Source organism: Gallinula chloropus (genome assembly GCF_964237585.1).
Source record: "Gallinula chloropus genome assembly, chromosome: 1".
NCBI classification, from domain to species: Eukaryota; Metazoa; Chordata; class Aves; order Gruiformes; family Rallidae; genus Gallinula; species Gallinula chloropus.
Window position 1 is genome coordinate 142,812,848 of NC_140085.1, and position 4,661 is coordinate 142,817,508.

General features: G+C 44.3%; 1 long non-coding RNA gene across 1 annotated transcript; it reads left to right on the forward strand.

Annotated features, from left to right (window-relative positions):
* Positions 1-839: 839 nt before the first annotated feature.
* On the forward strand, positions 840-1,631 carry LOC311203227. The gene is made up of 3 exons (XR_014617955.1): positions 840-891; positions 983-1,087; positions 1,428-1,631. It is a non-coding gene; the product is annotated as an uncharacterized lncRNA (long non-coding RNA).
* The last annotated feature ends 3,030 nt before the right edge of the window (positions 1,632-4,661 follow it).

The following is a 4,661-nucleotide window of genomic DNA, read 5'->3' on the forward strand; positions in this document are numbered from 1 at the left end:
GTATATGACCATCCTTAGCCCACAACTGTGTATTTCTTTAAACCACAATGTGAGTTTCATGTTGCTTCTCAGCAAGCAGGTTTTTTCCCCAGGCACAGATAGGGCTGTGTTTGTGTGTGTGTGTGTGTGTGTGTGTGTGTGTGTGTGTGTGTGTGTGTGTGTGTGTGTGTGTGTAGATAGATGTGTTTATGTATACGTTTATAACATAGCATACATTGCTGCATTTCTTACTAAAGAGCATTGTTGTGGGTCTTCTTTGCTAACTACATGTGTGTTTTCTGTCTTCTCTTATGAATAAATATTCTGTGTTTCTATTTAACCCTTGGATTTGATGATCCTAAAGGTCTTTCCCAACAGAAATTACTCTATGATTCTGTGATGTAAAGCACAGTGACTCCTGTGCTTAGACCTCAGAGAGCTCCTCCTGAAATTAGTGGTCTAACCATGGTGCATAATGTTGAGCACCATCATAAATGTTTGCTGGCCTGAATGTCAGCTTCAAATCACACCCTCTGACAGAGAAAAAAACCAAACCAAACCAAACAAAAACACACCAAAAAACCCACCCACAAAAAATGCCACAAACAAAAAAAAAAATCATAACAGAGCAACTTCAGGTTAACTCTTCATACTCCATAGGTTAACTCTTCATACCCCGTCCCCAAGGGTATCTAACTGACTGGCAAAGTTGTGAAGTTATTTGCACAAGCCTTTCAAAGTGCCCATGGGAATATCCCCCACAACATCCCTGTCCCAGCAAACAGTATTTTCATTAGGCTCTGATTTTCTTAACTTCTTTTTGTGCCACAGGCGTACCAACCACACATGTTTTGGATGAACATGATTGATGCTCTGTATCAAAGCCTGGTTTGCTTCTTCATCCCCTATTTCGTAAGTGTTTGGTGTAAGCCATTCTCTTCCAAGCATTTTGAGGAGAACTGGCAGCACATCTTGGGCTAAATCCCATCTCTTTTCTTTACAGACTTACTACGACTCAGAGGTGGATATCTTCTCCTGGGGAACTCCCATCACCACAATAGCTCTTTTCACCATCATACTGCATTTGGCAATAGAGACCAAAACTTGGGTAAGGCACCCACAGCCTACGTAGAAACTTGCTGGCCTCCATGTAATTCTTTTCTTAGTGCCATTCTTCAAAAAAACAGAAGATGATCGTTTCATCCCCTCAACATATACTATTTTTAGCAAGCATTTTAAGCAAACATGAAAAAGGTTTCAGGCTGTGATCTGTGAAGAGCTTTGTAGTCTTGTATCTGTAATAAGAATTTTTGAAAATACAAGGCTCTAGACTCTTTGTCGTGCCTGGGTTTGTCTCCAGAAATTAAGAACTATTAATTCAGAATCACAGCAATTTTCTCAGAATATAAAAAAATCATTATTCTTTTGTTGCTTTTTTTTTCTTCTAGACTTTTCTCCACTGGTCATCCTGCATCTTCAGTATACTTTTGTTTTTCTTTGTGGCTCTGGTTTACAATGCTTCCTGCCCAGTATGCCATCCTCCATCAAATCCCTACTGGACTATGGAAAGGCTGATGGGAGACCCTATGTTCTATTTGACGTGCATTATATCACCAGTCGTTGCATTGCTGCCCAGGTATTGTATCTTCTCTCATGTATGAAGGCACTTGGGGCATATGGCTGGGAGGGCAAGAAACATTTCTTTTTCTACTCCCTTTCTTTTTGCCTTACCAGTCAAGTCTTCAGTGTTGGGTTTTGTTTCAGCAGCTGATTATACATAGTCAGGTTATCTAACCTTTTCTGTGCTCCTGACCACAGGAGCAGACCACACTCCTGGCCATAGAGCACAGGAGTGGGATAGCTATAGAGTCTTGGCCGAATCTCCCAAGCAAGCAGAGATTTGCTGCCCTGAGAGGTTTTCCGTGATGCTTCCAGATTTCCACCAATCCTCCCATAACACACACCAAAGCTCTGGTAGCATGTGGGGGACATACTTGCCTGCTTGTGTGTGTAGGAGGCCTGCCCTGCACACTGATCCCCATTGCCTTTGATTCCTCATCAGGAAAGATGAAAGGCGGTGTGTAATCACAAGGTGGATCGCTGGCTAAAGGCACAGATTCATTGCACTGCTTGTTACTAATCCACATGTTAGCCCAGCTTTCAGAGCTTTTCATCTGCAAGCTTTCTTGTGTCAAGCAGAAGGAGGACACATGAAACTCCCTTATTTCTCTGCATTGTACTTCTGCCTTGGGTATTTTCTCTCCATAACATCTTGGGTGCTTCCTTCTTTCAGTTCTCACACTCACACTCTCGTCTTGCAGATTTCTGTACAGAACCCTTCAGGGAACACTATTCCCAACCCAGCTTCAGCTCGGACGCCAGCTGAGCAAACTGTCCCCAGAGACTCGCACCCAGCTTCTGACCAAGTTGAATGTAAAGGAGACAACGCGCCAGACACGGTCCTTCGCAGGCAGCTTCTCCCCCAGCCTTGGCTCTAACGCCAGTGACTGCTGTAAAGCTTATAACCAGAGCACGCCTCTGCCAGCGGCTCCTCGACCAAGTGAGTCACTTTTCCAAGAGGACACAAAGGCAGAACATGCAGCAGATGAGACTGTGGCTGCCTCTCCCCAGGGTGATGTGTTGTATGGGGAAAACAAGCTCCCCTCATCGGCAAGTAGTCTGGAAAGGTCCATGGGATTTCACGGAGTTCAACACAGTGCTTCAGAGATGGAGCTGTTGCCTGTGGGAGCAACGCTCCCATGGAGCTCGGCAGTCGACCAAGCAGAATTCAGTTTGTTGAAGTGGATCACGTCGACCCCGCTGTTCAGTCGCTTCGGGACTGTCTTGCAGGTGTCATCAAGCAGTTTACAAACTGAAACACAGGACAGCGTGTGTGTGGTCAGCTCTGCTTTGCCTGTGGACTTCAAAGGCTTAAAAGAACAGAGCTCAAATAACTTGCAGGACAGAATGAAAGGGACCCCAGCTGAGCATTGTAAAAGTGACAACTCCGAGACCACCTTTTTATGACATGGGCCTTAAAGATATTTATGTATTTTCTATTTGCACACATTTATAGTGAGATTACTCTATTTGTTTCCAAAGATGAAACAGAAAATCAAAGGTACAGAATGATTATTTAAGACTGTTTAGATACAATATATTGAACTAAGAGCTTTAAATATAAAAAGAAACACTTGAAAGTTCCATTTATATTGTTTTATTTTTTCATCTCATTTTGTAAGAAAATGCCGTCTCTTTATTTTTCAGATGCTTCTCTTTTATTCTGACACATACTGTAAAAGCAACGGACCTATGATTCTATCTACCTACCATACTCAGAAGGATTAGATCCTACAACAATTATTGATATCATTAGAGCCCATTCAGTAATCAAGGAGGAAAAAAACATGATACTAGGCACTATATTCCATCCATCATCTGCTTGCCAGGGTGTTTTGTCACTAGAGCAAACCATTAGGCAAGACTATAGATTTATTATACACCTCTCTGTAAATGTTAACAGTATCTTACCACCGCATTAGTAATATTGGTATTTTATAAATGACACCATATTTTGATATTTCAGCCATAGCATTTTATGTGTCATGATGAAACAATAAATAAATGACCATCCATATTGCAAGTGACTTCCCAGTCTGGCATTAATAGGAATTCAGCCCTTCCCTTGGAGTAGCTAGCCTTTGGCCAGTCATAGCCTTATATCAGGCTGTTCAGCTTCTAGAGAAATGCTCCTGCTTGTTCGTGAGGCACAAGTTGGTGGCAAAGAGCTAGTGTGTTGTGTCTGCTCTGGAGTTTGTCCTGGGAGGATTTGTGATCTTCTGTGCTGGAGCACTGCCACGAGCAGGCTGGTTTTGCTGAGGAGGTCAGTACCAATGGGTAGTGGAGGTGGAGTTTCATTAGGCTCCCTCAGTGTTATTTCAGCCAGGTGAAATCAAGGCCTTGGTGAATGAGAAGGGTCCTGACCGGCTCTGGTGGTGCAGTGACATGCAACAGTACCTGAGCCTGGTCTGTAAGAGGTGAGCTCCAGTCCAGAGAGTGGGGCACTGCGCTGCGTTCTGAGGCTGTGCCTCAGCCCACCATGCCTGGTTGTATGTCACAAACTGCCACAGGTGCCTGGGCATGTGGCTGTGCTCTGCTGGCCTGACACATCCCAGAGAGGTTTGCCTTGGAGAGCTGCTTGTTTCATCTCTCCTCACCATGCCCATTTCCTCATTGCCTCATCACAGGGTTCCAGATGGCCTTCTCCTTGCCTGCCCCTAGTTGTGCAAGAACTTGGTCATGCCACACTCTGTGCCAGGTGACCTGGCTCGCACATGGATTGCCTCAACCCACAGTGCCTACCTTGTGCCACTTACTAATCCACTCGGGATCTTCTTTCCCAAAGATTTATACACTGGCTGCTTCCCCAGAGGTGGGCAGTGAAAGGAAGAGATGGAAGCGGTGTCAGGAAGAGCCATCAGCCTGTAAACACATTACCCTTGTGAAACATGACACAGCCACATGTACCTGAACTATGCCTTGGGATTAGAATCTACTAGGGGCAGGGCAGAGATGGCAAGGGACTCAGCATTTTCAGTCTCCTGAGAACAATTTTAAGCACTTTAATTAAAAAAAGGAAGTATCTGAAGCAGGACTTCTTTTCAGCCTCTAGTTAACAGGGA